Source organism: Salmo salar, chromosome ssa01 (genome assembly GCF_905237065.1).
Source record: "Salmo salar chromosome ssa01, Ssal_v3.1, whole genome shotgun sequence".
Taxonomy (NCBI): Eukaryota; Metazoa; Chordata; class Actinopteri; order Salmoniformes; family Salmonidae; genus Salmo; species Salmo salar.
Genome location: NC_059442.1, coordinates 104,172,682 through 104,189,140, shown reverse-complemented (window position 1 = coordinate 104,189,140; position 16,459 = coordinate 104,172,682). Strand labels below are relative to the sequence as shown.

Sequence of the window (16,459 nt, the reverse complement as noted above, 5' to 3'; positions counted from 1 at the left end):
TTGGCGACACCTGGAGGGGGTGGAGACCATCCCAAAGACAGGTGAAACAGATTAGGGCCTGACAGTTATATTAACAGTATCACATTTTTTATGTATATTACTTTTGGCCAGCGAATCGCTTAACACCTAGCAAGTGACATTATGGACTAAACATTAAAATCCTGTTGCTGCAGGATTATTTTGTTGTGACAATACTGGACAAAATAAGATCCTACATCTGTATGATGGTGTACAGTGGTTTGTGTGGATCCATTTGATAGACAAGAGGGTTTTTCTCAAAGACAATATTCAATTCAGTTTATTTATTAATCTTTTCTCAGAACCGTTCTGGAGACCAAAATGATTGCTTTATTTCTTCCTGCCTGGCCCATCCATGGTGTGTAGAGCCCTGTTTATCTAGACTGTTACCGGGTAGCATCCTGAAAGGGCCTTTTCTTCTGCTCTCCTGCTGTGACTCACAATGGGACCTAGTCTAAAGCTGTCACGCCACCACGGTGTGTGTGTGTGTCTCTCAATGCGACCTGTGACTAATACTGTCAACCCATTGTGGCTTCACTCAACATCTGGTGCTCTGAACCTCCACTCTCTGTGACTGGCATGTCCCATGGTGCTCTGTGATTCCATGCCCGCTGTCGCTCTGATGATACTGCTGACACACAGACACATACTCACACATTCTCTCTCTCTCTCTCTCTCTCGCTCTCCTCCCTTCCACACTGTCACACACTAACACACTCCTACAGTCCGTGGAGTTTTGCCAAACTTCCAATTACATTAGAGAGACAAGGAACAATGGTGCTCTGCAGGCTTAGCCTCATCTTCCCCAGACTGAAGGACAACCATGTTGTAGTACCATCAGACTGAAGGACAACCATGTTGTAGTACCATCAGACTGTAGTACCATCAGACTGTAGTACCATCAGATTGTAGTACCATCAGACTGTAGTACCATCAGACTGTAGAACCACCATGCTGTACTACCATCAGACTGTAGTACAATCAGACTGTAGAACCACCATGTTGTGGTACCATCAGACTGTAGTACCATCAGAATGTAGTACCATCAGACTGTAGTACCACCAAGCTGTATTACCATCAGATTGTAGTACAATCAGACTGTAGTACCATCAGACTGTACAACCACCATGCTGTAGTGCAGTCAGACTGTAGTACCACCAGACTGTAGTACCACCAGATTGTAGTGCCATCAGACTGTAGTGCCATCAGACTGTAGTACCATCAGACTGTAGTACCATCAGACTGTAGTACCATCAGACTGTAAAACCATCAGACTGTAGTACCGTCAGACTGTAATACCGTCAGACTGTAGTACCGTCAGACTGTAGTACCATCAGACTGTAGTACCATCAGACTGTAGTACCATAAGAATGTAGTAACATCAGACTCTAGTACCATCAGACTGTAGTACCATCAGACTTTAGTACCATCAGAGTGTAATACCATCAGACTGTAGAACCATCAGACTGTAGTACCATCAGACTATAAAACCACCAGACTGTAGTACCATCAGACTGTAGTAACATCAGACTGTAGTTCCATCAGACTGTAGTTCCATCAGACTGTAGAACCACCATGCTGTAGTACCATCAGACTGTAGTACCATCAGACTGTAGTACCAACATGTTGTGGTACCATCAGACTGTAGTACCATCAGACTGTAGTACCATCAGACTGTAGAACCACCATGCTATGGTACCATCAGACTGTAGAATCACCATGTTGTAGTACCATCAGACTGTAGTACCACCATGTTGTAGTACCATCAGACTGTAGTACAATCAGACTGTAGTGCCACCGAGCTGTATTAACATCAGATTGAAGTACCATCAGACTGTTGTATCATCAGACTGTTGTATCATCAGACTGTAGTACCATCAGACTGTAGTACCATCAGACTGTAAAACCACCAGACTGTAAAACCACCAGACTGTAGTACCATCAGACTGTAGTACCATCAGACTGTAGTACCATCAAACTGTAGTACCATCAGACTGTAGTACCACCGGACTGTAGTACCACCAGACTGTAATACCATCAGACTGTAATACCATCAGACTGTAGTACCATCAGACTGTAGTACCATCAGACTGTAATACCACCAGACTGTAGTACCATCAGACTGTTGTACGACCAGACTGTAATACCACCGGACTGTAGTACCATCCAGACTGTCATCAACCCCCTGGTGTAGGGTTAGGACGGGGCTTGAACCATGTCATCAACCCCCTGGTGTAGGGTTAGGACTGGGGCTTGAACCATGTCATCAACCCCCTGGTGTAGGGTTAGGACTGGGGCTTGAACCATGTCATCAACCCCCTGGTGTAGGGTTAGGACTGGGGCTTGAACCATGTCATCAACCCCCTGGTGTTGGATTAGGAAGGGGGCTTGAACCATGTCATCAACCCCCTGGTGTAGGGTTAGGACTGGGGCTTGAACCATGTCATCAAACCCCTGGTGTAGGGTTAGGACTGGGGCTTGAACCATGTCATCAACCCCCTGGTGTAGGGTTAGGACCGTTAGCTCTTTAGGACAGCAGAGATGCAGCGTCATGATAACTAGGTGTTGACATAGATTACCTCTCCAGCTTTGGTCAATTTTAAATCTGATCTTTGATTTTGGTGTGTCATTGTTGCACAGTTTACATTCATGTCTAAGTGTTGTACAGTCTACAGTCATGTCTGAGTGTTGTACAGTCTACAGTCATGTCTGAGTGTTGTACAGTCTACAGTCATGTGTGAGTGTTGTACAGTCTACATTCATGTCTGAGTGTTGTACAGTCTACAGTCATGTCTGATTGTTGTTCAGTCTACAGTCATGTCTGAGTGTTGTACAGTCTACATTCATGTCTGAGTGTTATACAGTCTACAGTCATGTCTGAGTGTTGTGCAGTCTACAGTCATGTCTGAGTGTTATACAGTCTACAGTCATGTCTGAGTGTTGTACAGTCTACAGTCATGTCTGAGTGTTGTGCAGTCTACAGTCATGTCTGAGTGTTGTGCAGTCTACAGTCATGTCTGAGTGTTGTGCAGTCTACAGTCATGTCTGAGTGTTGTGCAGTCTACAGTCATGTCTGAGTGTTGTGCAGTCTACAGTCATGTCTGAGTGTTGTACAGTCTACAGTCATGTCTGAGTGTTGTGCAGTCTACAGTCATGTCTGAGTGTTGTACAGTCTACAGTCATGTCTGAGTGTTGTACAGTCTACAGTCATGTCTGAGTGTTGTGCAGTCTACAGTCATGTCTGAGTGTTGTACAGTCTACAGTCATGTCTGAGTGTTGTACAGTCATGTCTGAGTGTTGTACAGTCTACAGTCATGTCTGAGTGTTGTACAGTCTACAGTCATGTCTGAGTGTTGTACAGTCACAGCATGTCTGAGTGTTGTGCAGTCTACAGTCATGTCTGAGTGTTGTACAGTCTACAGTCATGTCTGAGTGTTGTACAGTCTACAGTCATGTCTGAGTGTTGTACAGTCTACAGTCATGTGTGAGTGTTGTACAGTCTACAGTCATGTCTGAGTGTTGTACAGTCATGTCTGAGTGTTGTGCAGTCTACAGTCATGTCTGAGTGTTGTGCAGTCTACAGTCATGTCTGAGTGTTGTACAGTCTACAGTCATGTCTGAGTGTTGTGCAGTCTACAGTCATGTCTGAGTGTTGTGCAGTCTACAGTCATGTCTGAGTGTTGTACAGTCTACAGTCATGTCTGAGTGTTGTACAGTCTACAGTCATGTGTGAGTGTTGTACAGTCTACAGTCATGTCTGAGTGTTGTACAGTCATGTCTGAGTGTTGTGCAGTCTACAGTCATGTCTGAGTGTTGTACAGTCTACAGTCATGTCTGAGTGTTGTTCAGTCTTAAGTCATGTGTGAATGTTGTACAGTCTACAGTCATGTCTGAGTGTTGTACAGTCTACAGTCATGTCTGATTGTTGTGCAGTCTCAGGGGCGAAAATCTGATATCAACTTTGGAGGGGACAATTACATGAAATTTTCTCAAGCGCAATTCCTGAGGGGGACACCAAAAGTAGTGCTGTAACACATAGCCTACATTGTAATAGGGTAAATGTATATTGAGGAACCAAAGAAATAAGGTGTTTGCCGTACTCCTAACTACCGGTACCCAAAACTACACAACTAATCATAACAGCAATACCATTGCATTTTAACAAATCTTAGTTCAGTCACCAGTTTAAGTTGAGAGTGGTCTAGTCTTTGAGATATTAGGCTACTAGGGTTCTTACTATGGGTTTTGGTGTATTGAAAAATACTCTGATGTCCGTCTTTTATTTTTCTGCCATTTTTCTACCTGGCTGGCTGTCTGGCTGGCTACACACACAGTGTGTAGGTTATTTACAGTAGGATATGGGCTTCTATCATCTTCAATCATTCTATTTGGGCTTCGATCTAAAAGGTAGCTAGCAAATGTGAAACGGATTAAAATGACAAGAGTTGACAGCTGTATGAGTTCACCATTTACACAACATATGCTGCAACCTTTTGTAATTTTAATAGTTTGTTTCATATTGGCTGGCTTCCAACAATAGCTGAATTTGCAAAGCTAGCGAGCACCAATTCAGTTTCAGTGGTGTTTGCTATAATCTTTGCTACCCAGGTTAAATAAAGGTGAAATAAAATAAATAAATAAATAAATAAAAGTTCACTTGCGACAATTTAGCTTTCGCAACGAGACCATTAAATATATTTAAGACAATGGTAGAAGAGAGTGTAGTTCTATTCAGTTTGGATTTCAGTTTATCGCTAACCTTATCACAGGGACTTTGAAGCACTATCTTACATCATCTGCATGCTGATTCCATCTTTGACGATGCCACATAAATGGAATAGGTACTAGCTAGCTTAATAGTTAATATTTGCGCGCTAGCTCTGCATATTCAGCTAGTGTGTGCGCGCGATTGACTGGATTAACCTCACGTCAGTTACGTGCATTGAGTGCCTTTCAGACAGTAGATACGACCCCTCTGTTACCTTGCCAACTAAGGAACTGGCAGTGGATCAAACCATTGTGAGGCAAAGGGTGGGGGGGTTGCAATCTTTTGAAACTTAAAAACGCGTTATTAAATGTCTATAATCAGCACAATTGCTTTCATTGCGTATTATTAATATTATTTAAATTACATAGTTATGTTTCAGTGATATATTGGGGGGGACAAATCATATATTTCCCAGGATGGGGGGGTCGTGTCCCCCCCATCCCCCTCGGGATTTCCGCCCCTGTGCAGTCTACAGTCATGTCTGAGTGTTGTGCAGTCTACAGTCATGTCTGAGTGTTGTACAGTCTACAGTCATGTCTGAGTGTTGTGCAGTCTACAGTCATGTCTGAGTGTTGTGCAGTCTACAGTCATGTCTGAGTGTTGTACAGTCTACAGTCATGTCTGAGTGTTGTGCAGTCTACAGTCATGTCTGAGTGTTGTACAGTCATGTCTGAGTGTTGTACAGTCATGTCTGAGTGTTGCACAGACTACAGTCATGTCTCAGTGTTATACAGTCTACAGTCATGTCTGAGTGTTGTGCAGTCTACATTCATGTCTGATTGTTGAGCAGTCTACAGTCTTGTCTGAGTGTTGTGCAGTCTACAGTCATGTCTGAGTGTTGTGCAGTCTACAGTCATGTCTGAGTGTTGTGCAGTCTACAGTCATGTCTGATTGTTGCTCAGTCTACAGTCATGTCTGAGTGTTGTACAGTCTACATTCATGTCTGAGTGTTATACAGTCTACAGTCATGTCTGAGTGTTGTGCAGTCTACAGTCATGTCTGAGTGTTATACAGTCTACAGTCATGTCTGAGTGTTGTACAGTCTACAGTCATGTCTGAGTGTTGTGCAGTCTACAGTCATGTCTGAGTGTTGTACAGTCTACAGTCATGTCTGAGTGTTGTGCAGTCTACAGTCATGTCTGAGTGTTGTACAGTCTACAGTCATGTCTGAGTGTTGTGCAGTCTACAGTCATGTCTGAGTGTTGTACAGTCTACAGTCATGTCTGAGTGTTGTACAGTCTACAGTCATGTGTGAGTGTTGTACAGTCTACAGTCATGTCTGAGTGTTGTGCAGTCTACAGTCATGTGTGAGTGTTGTACAGTCTACAGTCATGTCTGAGTGTTGTACAGTCATGTCTGAGTGTTGTGCAGTCTACAGTCATGTCTGAGTGTTGTACAGTCTACAGTCATGTCTGAGTGTTGTGCAGTCTACAGTCATGTCTGAGTGTTGTGCAGTCTACAGTCATGTCTGAGTGTTGTACAGTCTACAGTCATGTGTGAATGTTGTACAGTCTACAGTCATGTCTGAGTGTTGTACAGTCTACAGTCATGTCTGAGTGTTGTACAGTCATGTCTGAGTGTTGTACAGTCTACAGTCATGTCTGAGTGTTATACAGTCTACAGTCATGTCTGAGTGTTGTGCAGTCTACATTCATGTCTGATTGTTGTGCAGTCTACAGTCATGTCTGAGTGTTGTGCAGTCTACAGTCATGTCTGAGTGTTGTACAGTCTACAGTCATGTCTGAGTGTTGTACAATCTACAGTCATGTCTGAGTGTTGTACAGTCTACAGTCATGTCTGAGTGTTGTACAGTCTACAGTCATGTCTGAGTGTTGTACAGTCATGTCTGAGTGTTGTACAGTCTACAGTCATGTCTGAGTGTTATACAGTCTACAGTCATGTCTGAGTGTTGTGCAGTCTACATTCATGTCTGATTGTTGTGCAGTCTACAGTCATGTCTGAGTGTTGTGCAGTCTACAGTCATGTCTGAGTGTTGTACAGTCTACAGTCATGTCTGAGTGTTGTACAATCTACAGTCATGTCTGAGTGTTGTACAGTCTACAGTCATGTCTGAGTGTTGTGCAGTCTACAGTCATGTCTGATTGTTGTACAGTCTACAGTCATGTCTGAGTGTTATGCAGTCTACAGTCATGTCTGAGTGTTGTACAGTCTACAGTCATGTCTGAGTGTTGTGCAGTCTACAGTCATGTCTGAGTGTTGTACAGTCTACAGTCATGTCTGAGTGTTGTGCAGTCTGCAGTCATGTCTGAGTGTTGTACAGTCTACAGTCATGTCTGAGTGTTGTGCAGTCTACAGTCATGTCTGAGTGTTGTACAGTCTACAGTCATGTCTGAGTGTTGTACAGTCTACAGTCATGTCTGAGTGTTGTGCAGTCTACAGTCATGTGTGTGTATTGTACAGTCTACAGTCATGTCTGAGTGTTGTACAGTCTCCATGTCTGAGTGTTGTTCAGTCTACAGTCATGTCTGTGTGTTGTACAGTCTACAGTCATGTCTGAGTGTTGTACAGTCTACAGTCATGTCTGAGTGTTGTTCAGTCTACAGTCATGTGTGAATGTTGTACAGTCTACAGTCATGTCTGAGTGTTGTACAGTCTACAGTCATGTCTGAGTGTTGTGCAGTCTACAGTCATGTCTGAGTGTTGTGCAGTCTACAGTCATGTCTGAGTGTTGTACAGTCTACAGTCATGTGTGAATGTTGTACAGTCTACAGTCATGTCTGAGTGTTGTACAGTCTACAGTCATGTCTGAGTGTTGTACAGTCTACAGTCATGTCTGAGTGTTGAACAGTCATGTCTGAGCGTTGTACAGTCTACAGTCATGTCTGAGTGTTATACAGTCTACAGTCATGTCTGAGTGTTGTGCAGTCTACATTCATGTCTGATTGTTGTGCAGTCTACAGTCATGTCTGAGTGTTGTGCAGTCTACAGTCATGTCTGAGTGTTGTACAGTCTAGAGTCATGTCTGAGTGTTGTACAATCTACAGTCATGTCTGAGTGTTGTACAGTCTACAGTCATGTCTGAGTGTTGTACAGTCATGTCTGAGTGTTGTGCAGTCTACAGTCATGTCTGTTTTTTGTACAGTCTACAGTCATGTCTGAGTGTTGTACAGTCTACAGTCATGTCTGAGTGTTGTTCAGTCTACAGTCATGTGTGAATGCTGTACAGTCTACAGTCATGTCTGAGTGTTGTACAGTCTACAGTCATGTCTGAGTGTTGTGCAGTCTACAGTCATGTCTGAGTGTTGTGCAGTCTACAGTCATGTCTGAGTGTTGTACAGTCTACAGTCATGTGTGAATGTTGTACAGTCTACAGTCATGTCTGAGTGTTGTTCAGTCTACAGTCATGTCTGAGTGTTGTACAGTCATGTCTGAGTGTTGTACAGTCTACAGTCATGTCTGAGTGTTGTACAGTCTACAGTCATGTCTGAGTGTTGAACAGTCATGTCTGAGTGTTGTACAGTCTACAGTCATGTCTGAGTGTTATACAGTCTACAGTCATGTCTGAGTGTTGTGCAGTCTACATTCATGTCTGATTGTTGTTCAGTCTACAGTCATGTCTGAGTGTTGTACAGTCATGTCTGAGTGTTGTACAGTCTACAGTCATGTCTGAGTGTTGTACAGTCTACAGTCATGTCTGAGTGTTGTACAGTCATGTCTGAGTGTTGTGCAGTCTACAGTCATGTCTGTTTTTTGTACAGTCTACAGTCATGTCTGAGTGTTGTACAGTCTACAGTCATGTCTGAGTGTTGTTCAGTCTACAGTCATGTGTGAATGCTGTACAGTCTACAGTCATGTCTGAGTGTTGTACAGTCTACAGTCATGTCTGAGTGTTGTGCAGTCTACAGTCATGTCTGAGTGTTGTGCAGTCTACAGTCATGTCTGAGTGTTGTACAGTCTACAGTCATGTGTGAATGTTGTACAGTCTACAGTCATGTCTGAGTGTTGTTCAGTCTACAGTCATGTCTGAGTGTTGTACAGTCATGTCTGAGTGTTGTACAGTCTACAGTCATGTCTGAGTGGTATACAGTCTACAGTCATGTCTGAGTGTTGTGCAGTCTACATTCATGTCTGATTGTTGTGCAGTCTACAGTCATGTCTGAGTGTTGTGCAGTCTACAGTCATGTCTTAGTGTTGTACAGTCTACAGTCATGTCTGAGTGTTGTACAATCTACAGTCATGTCTGAGTGTTGTACAGTCTACAGTCATGTCTGAGTGTTGTGCAGTCTACAGTCATGTGTGAATGTTGTACAGTCTACAGTCATGTCTGAGTGTTGTACAGTCTACAGTCATGTCTGAGTGTTGTACAGTCATGTCTGAGTGTTGTACAGTCTACAGTCATGTCTGAGTGTTGTACAGTCTAGAGTCATGTCTGAGTGTTGTGCAGTCTACATTCATGTCTGATTGTTGTGCAGTCTACAGTCATGTCTGAGTGTTGTGCAGTCTACAGTCATGTCTGAGTGTTGTGCAGTCTACAGTCATGTCTGAGTGTTGTGCAGTCTACAGTCATGTCTGAGTGTTGTACAGTCTAGAGTCATGTCTGAGTGTTGTACAATCTACAGTCATGTCTTAGTGTTGTACAGTCTACAGTCATGTCTGAGTGTTGTACAGTCATGTCTGAGTGTTGTGCAGTCTACAGTCATGTCTGTTTTTTGTACAGTCTACAGTCATGTCTGAGTGTTGTACAGTCTACAGTCATGTCTGAGTGTTGTTCAGTCTACAGTCATGTGTGAATGCTGCACAGTCTACAGTCATGTCTGAGTGTTGTACAGTCTACAGTCATGTCTGAGTGTTGTTCAGTCTACAGTCATGTGTGAATGCTGTACAGTCTACAGTCATGTCTGAGTGTTGTACAGTCTACAGTCATGTCTGAGTGTTGTGCAGTCTACAGTCATGTCTGAGTGTTGTGCAGTCTACAGTCATGTCTGAGTGTTGTACAGTCTACAGTCATGTGTGAATGTTGTACAGTCTACAGTCATGTCTGAGTGTTGTACAGTCATGTCTGAGTGTTGTACAGTCTACAGTCATGTCTGAGTGTTGTACAGTCTACAGTCATGTCTGAGTGTTGAACAGTCATGTCTGAGTGTTGTACAGTCTACAGTCATGTCTGAGTGTTATGCAGTCTACAGTCATGTCTGAGTGTTGTGCAGTCTACATTCATGTCTGATTGTTGTGCAGTCTACAGTCATGTCTGAGTGTTGTGCAGTCTATAGTCATGTCTGAGTGTTGTACAGTCTAGAGTCATGTCTGAGTGTTGTACAATCTACAGTCATGTCTGAGTGTTGTACAGTCTACAGTCATGTCTGAGTGTTGTACAGTCATGTCTGAGTGTTGTGCAGTCTACAGTCATGTCTGTTTTTTGTACAGTCTACAGTCATGTCTGAGTGTTGTACAGTCTACAGTCATGTCTGAGTGTTGTTCAGTCTACAGTCATGTGTGAATGCTGTACAGTCTACAGTCATGTCTGAGTGTTGTACAGTCTACAGTCATGTCTGAGTGTTGTGCAGTCTACAGTCATGTCTGAGTGTTGTGCAGTCTACAGTCATGTCTGAGTGTTGTACAGTCTACAGTCATGTGTGAATGTTGTACAGTCTACAGTCATGTCTGAGTGTTGTTCAGTCTACAGTCATGTCTGAGTGTTGTACAGTCATGTCTGAGTGTTGTACAGTCTACAGTCATGTCTGAGTGGTATACAGTCTACAGTCATGTCTGAGTGTTGTGCAGTCTACATTCATGTCTGATTGTTGTGCAGTCTACAGTCATGTCTGAGTGTTGTGCAGTCTACAGTCATGTCTTAGTGTTGTACAGTCTACAGTCATGTCTGAGTGTTGTACAATCTACAGTCATGTCTGAGTGTTGTACAGTCTACAGTCATGTCTGAGTGTTGTGCAGTCTACAGTCATGTGTGAATGTTGTACAGTCTACAGTCATGTCTGAGTGTTGTACAGTCTACAGTCATGTCTGAGTGTTGTACAGTCATGTCTGAGTGTTGTACAGTCTACAGTCATGTCTGAGTGTTATACAGTCTAGAGTCATGTCTGAGTGTTGTGCAGTCTACATTCATGTCTGATTGTTGTGCAGTCTACAGTCATGTCTGAGTGTTGTGCAGTCTACAGTCATGTCTGAGTGTTGTGCAGTCTACAGTCATGTCTGAGTGTTGTGCAGTCTACAGTCATGTCTGAGTGTTGTACAGTCTAGAGTCATGTCTGAGTGTTGTACAATCTACAGTCATGTCTTAGTGTTGTACAGTCTACAGTCATGTCTGAGTGTTGTACAGTCATGTCTGAGTGTTGTGCAGTCTACAGTCATGTCTGTTTTTTGTACAGTCTACAGTCATGTCTGAGTGTTGTACAGTCTACAGTCATGTCTGAGTGTTGTTCAGTCTACAGTCATGTGTGAATGCTGCACAGTCTACAGTCATGTCTGAGTGTTGTACAGTCTACAGTCATGTCTGAGTGTTGTGCAGTCTACAGTCATGTCTGAGTGTTGTGCAGTCTACAGTCATGTCTGAGTGTTGTACAGTCTACAGTCATGTGTGAATGTTGTACAGTCTACAGTCATGTCTGAGTGTTGTTCAGTCTACAGTCATGTCTGAGTGTTGTACAGTCATGTCTGAGTGTTGTACAGTCTACAGTCATGTCTGAGTGGTATACAGTCTACAGTCATGTCTGAGTGTTGTGCAGTCTACATTCATGTCTGATTGTTGTGCAGTCTACAGTCATGTCTGAGTGTTGTGCAGTCTACAGTCATGTCTTAGTGTTGTACAGTCTACAGTCATGTCTGAGTGTTGTACAATCTACAGTCATGTCTGAGTGTTGTACAGTCTACAGTCATGTCTGAGTGTTGTACAGTCTACAGTCATGTCTGAGTGTTGTACAGTCTCTATGTCTGAGTGTTGTACAGTCTACAGTCATGTCTGAGTGTTATACAGTCTACAGTCATGTCTGAGTGTTGTGCAGTCTACATTCATGTCTGATTGTTGTGCAGTCTACAGTCATGTCTGAGTGTTGTGCAGTCTACAGTCATGTCTGAGTGTTGTACAGTCTACAGTCATGTCTGAGTGTTGTACAATCTACAGTCATGTCTGAGTGTTGTACAGTCTACAGTCATGTCTGAGTGTTGTACAGTCTACAGTCATGTCTGATTGTTGTGCAGTCTACAGTCATGTCTGATTGTTGTACAGTCTACAGTCATGTCTGAGTGTTGTACAGTCTACAGTCATGTCTGAGTGTTGTACAGTCTACAGTCATGTGTGAATGTTGTACAGTCTAAAGTCATGTCTGAGTGTTGTACAGTCTACAGTCATGTCTGAGTGTTGTACAGTCTACAGTCATGTCTGAGTGTTATACAGTCTACAGTCATGTCTGAGTGTTGTACAGTCTACAGTCATGTCTGAGTGTTGTGCAGTCTACAGTCATGTCTGATTGTTGTACAGTCTACAGTCATGTCTGATTGTTGTGCAGTCTACAGTCATGTCTGATTGTTGTGCAGTCTACAGTCATGTCTGATTGTTGTACAGTCTACAGTCATGTCTGAGTGTTGTACAGTCTACAGTCATGTCTGATTGTTGTACAGTCTACAGTCATGTCTGAGTGTTGTACAGTCTACAGTCATGTCTGAGTGTTGTACAGTCTACAGTCATATCTGAGTGTTGTACAGTCTACAGTCATGTCTGAGTGTTGTACAGTCTACATTCATTTCTGAGTGTTGTACAGTCTACAGTCATGTGTGAGTGTTGTACAGTCCACAGTCATGTCTGAGTGTTGTACAGTCTACAGTCATGTCTGAGTGTTGTACAGTCTACAGTCATGTCTGGGTGTTGTACAGTCTACAGTCATATCTGAGTGTTGTACAGTCTACAGTCATGTCTGAGTGTTGTACAGTCTACAGTCATGTCTGGGTGTTGTACAGTCTACAGTCATATCTGAGTGTTGTACAGTCTACATTCATGTCTGAGTGTTGTACAGTCTACAGTCATGTCTGATTGTTGTACAGTCTACAGTCATGTCTGAGTGTTGTACAGTCTACAGTCATGTCTGAGTGTTGTACAGTCTACAGTCATGTCTGAGTGGTGTACAGTCTACAGTCATATCTGAGTGTTGTACAGTCTACAGTCATGTGTGAGTGTTGTACAGTCTACAGTCATGTGTGAGTGTTGTACAGTCTACAGTCATGACTGAGTGTTATACAGTCTACAGTCATGTCTGAGTGTTGTACATTCTACAGTCATGTGTGAAAGCTTTTGATATGATTTTATTCAGCCTCTGTTGGAGGACAATGTTAGTAGATTATAAAATCTTATTTTGGTTAGAAATGTATTCATTCTTTATTCTGAAAATGAACATAGTTTGGGTGTGATGCCTTCCTTCATGGTTTGAAATGCTTTTCAGCCAAATAAACAATGTATGGGATAAGTTTGGCTTTAGACAGAGAGGATAACTCTCAATCTTAACACAACACTGGTAACTATTACACATTATTATATACACTGGCAAAAGTGTTTTGCATCCCAAATGGCACCCTCTTCCCTATTTATTGCACTACTTTTAGCCAAAGCACTATCAGTGCCATTTGAGACAGAGACAATATCTTACCTGATTGCTGGAGCCTGAAAGTGGATTGGAAACGGAGTGGCATAGAAGCTGTCATTGCAGGGAAGTTTATATACACAGACTCCACCATTAAAGTCACACTCCACCATTAAAGTCAGACTCCACCATTAAAGTCAGACTCCACTATTAAAGTCAGACTCCACTATTAAAGTCAGACTCCACTATTAAAGTCAGACTCCACCATTAAAGTCAGACTCCACCATTAAAGTCAGACTCCACCATTAAAGTCAGACTCCCACAATTAAAGTCAAACTCCACCCTTAAAGTCAGACTCCACCCTTAAAGTCAGACTCCAACATTAAAGTCAGACTCCAACCTTAAAGTCAGACTCCTCCCTTAAAGTCAGACTCCACCATTAAAGTCAGACTCCACCATTAAAGTCAGACTCCACCATCAAAGTCAGACTCCACCATCAAAGTCAGACTCCACCATTAAAGTCAGACTCCAACATTAAAGTCAGACTCCACCCTTAAAGTCAGACTCCACCCTTAAAGTCAGACTCCACCATCAAAGTCAGACTCCACCATTAAAGTCAGACTCAAACATTAAAGTCAGACTCCAACATTAAAGTCAGACTCCACCATCAAAGTCAGACTCCACCATTAAAGTCAGACTCCACCATTGAAGTCAGACTCCACCATTAAAGTCAGACTCCAACATTAAAGTCAGACTCCACCATTAGGTTGTGAGAGTTGGGTGACCTGGGGGGCTCTGAGGTCGTGAGAGGGGGTGACCTGGGGGGCTCTGAGGTCGTGAGAAGGGGGTGACCTGGGGGGCTCTGAGGTCGTGAGAGGGGGGTGACCTGGGGGGCTCTGAGGTCGTGAGAGGGGGGTGACCTTAGGGGGCTCTGAAGTACTGGAACATTATAATAAAGCAGTGCATGTCATTGCATTTGTGTAGTGACATACAGGATTAGAGTAGAGGCCTTACAGAAGTTGTCACATGGGGAAAAACTGTCACGGCTTTCTGAAGAATGGGACCAAAGTGCAGCGTGTGTATCGTTCCACATATTTTATTGAACTGTGAAACTATGCAAGATACACAAACAAACTAAAGAACAAAAACAACAAACCGTGACAAAGCGGTGCAACATACACTAACTCAAAAACAATCTCCCACAAACCCAGGTGGGAAAAACAACTACTTAAGTATGATCTCCAATTAGAGACAACGATGACCAGCTGCCTCTAATTGGAGATCATCCCAAAAAACAACAACATAGAAATACAAAAACTAGAACATAACAACATAGAAAATCTAAACTAGAAAAAAAACCTGTCACGCCCTGACCTACTCTACCATAGAAAATAACAGCTTTCTATGGTCAGGACGTGACAAAAACATTGTACTTGGGTCCAGGAAGAATGGCCTTTTATAAAGACATTTCGTGCAATTGTACATCATTTTATATTACTTTAGAATAATATTTTTTTATACCGCACAAATGATCGAAATGACAGGCTACTTTGACACTGACAAACTGATATCAATAAAAACGACCTAATCTTGAATCCATCAATAGCCTAGGCCCAGGTGTGTGGAGACTTATTGTACAATATGAGGAGGAAATGACAGTCCGAGAAAAGCTTTCCAGTTTCACTGACTCACCCAATGATGCACAGCTCACTGGCCGCCGATGGCCAATACTCTCATGCTGAAAGCCTGTCTCTCTGTTTGCTCAGTAGGCCTATTTGGAAGTTTATCAAATATTTTAATGGTCTACAGTCAGATTAGAGTCTTCTCCTTTAGGCAGGAGCCATTTGCTTTCCGACCTGTGTTTTTCCACAATTGTATTTGAAATATTGTGAAAGCCTGGTTCTGGCTGCATGCTGTTTATTGACAGAGTTGTCGTGCGTTCCCGGGCTATATGCTTTGTGATTGGGTTACATGAACACAATCGCCAGCTAGGCACTTTTTTTTTGCTTCTTAATCCTCTGTGTCTAAATTATAGGCCTACTCCTGGTGTAGTATTCTGCAGTATTTCATTTCTTTCTGAACTGACAGCAGTAATTCTATAACTTGGCAAATTTATTTAAATTAATCAGAGGTACTGAAGCTCCTCCAGCACCCTTGTCATGGCTATGATTCTATAAGGAAAGAAATGAAGTGCAATGCTGGAGAGATGAGAGTTGCAGGCTGATGTCTAGCAGAGACTGGGAGAGATCATAGAAAGGGAATCTCATTCTAGTTCTGAGTGAGATACAGGTTCGCTTCTCTCTCTCACCACAGTACCGGCCACGCCTTGGTCTCAAACATGCCTATAATGTTGTGCAAACCATAAGCCCGGGCCGGCCCAACACAAATGAATTCTTAGAATATCAGGTTCGGGCTGAAAATAGACGTTTTCACATTGTTTATTTTAGGGGGCAGGAGAATTAGGGAAGAGGCAACTGGAATGAACTCTGATCCCTTTTTATTCACATTTTTATATTGAAAACAGTCTCTTTTTTTTCATGTCGGTACTGGATCCGGACAAGTAGGTTCCGGAACAAAACAGTCCAGAATGGAGAGGTGCTCCATCAGGATCCAGCTCAAATTAAGCACTGATTGTTAATGAGTTCCATCAGCATATGGGGTGATGGAGATTCACATTGCACTGATGCTCCAGCAGACCTGAGTTCAAATACTAAATTGAAATCTTTCAAATACTTTGAGTGTTTGCTTGAGTCTGCCTGGGGTGCCAGATGGGTGGGGTTTGCAGTTTGGGGACATTTAAATTGGTTCATTAGACCAGGCAAGCTCAATCGAACCCATATAAAGTATTTGAACTTATATTAAATAGTATTTGAACCCAGGTCTGTGTTACAGCACTGTCTTTCTGACACTCAGTGTGTGAACTAAACTTCACACTATTTACAAGTTAGCAAGTACATGGTGGGAACTGAGAGTTTGTCTGGAGGCTGAAGTCATATTCTGTGGAGCAACAACAGCCTCAGAAAGCACTGAGGTTTTATCAAGAGAACATCTAGGCCTATATAGATGCTTTTTGACAGTCAGGAAGCATCCTTTGCCTGTCACTCATACAGGATACGTTACAACACTG

The 16,459-nt window shown here is 42.7% G+C and overlaps 1 protein-coding gene across 10 annotated transcripts in view; it reads left to right on the top strand.

Annotated features, from left to right (window-relative positions):
* Positions 1 to 16,459, top strand: part of LOC106577441 (adhesion G protein-coupled receptor B3) — a 370,554-nt gene that overhangs the window by 187,817 nt on the left and 166,278 nt on the right. The gene's annotated exons all lie outside the window — the stretch shown is intronic.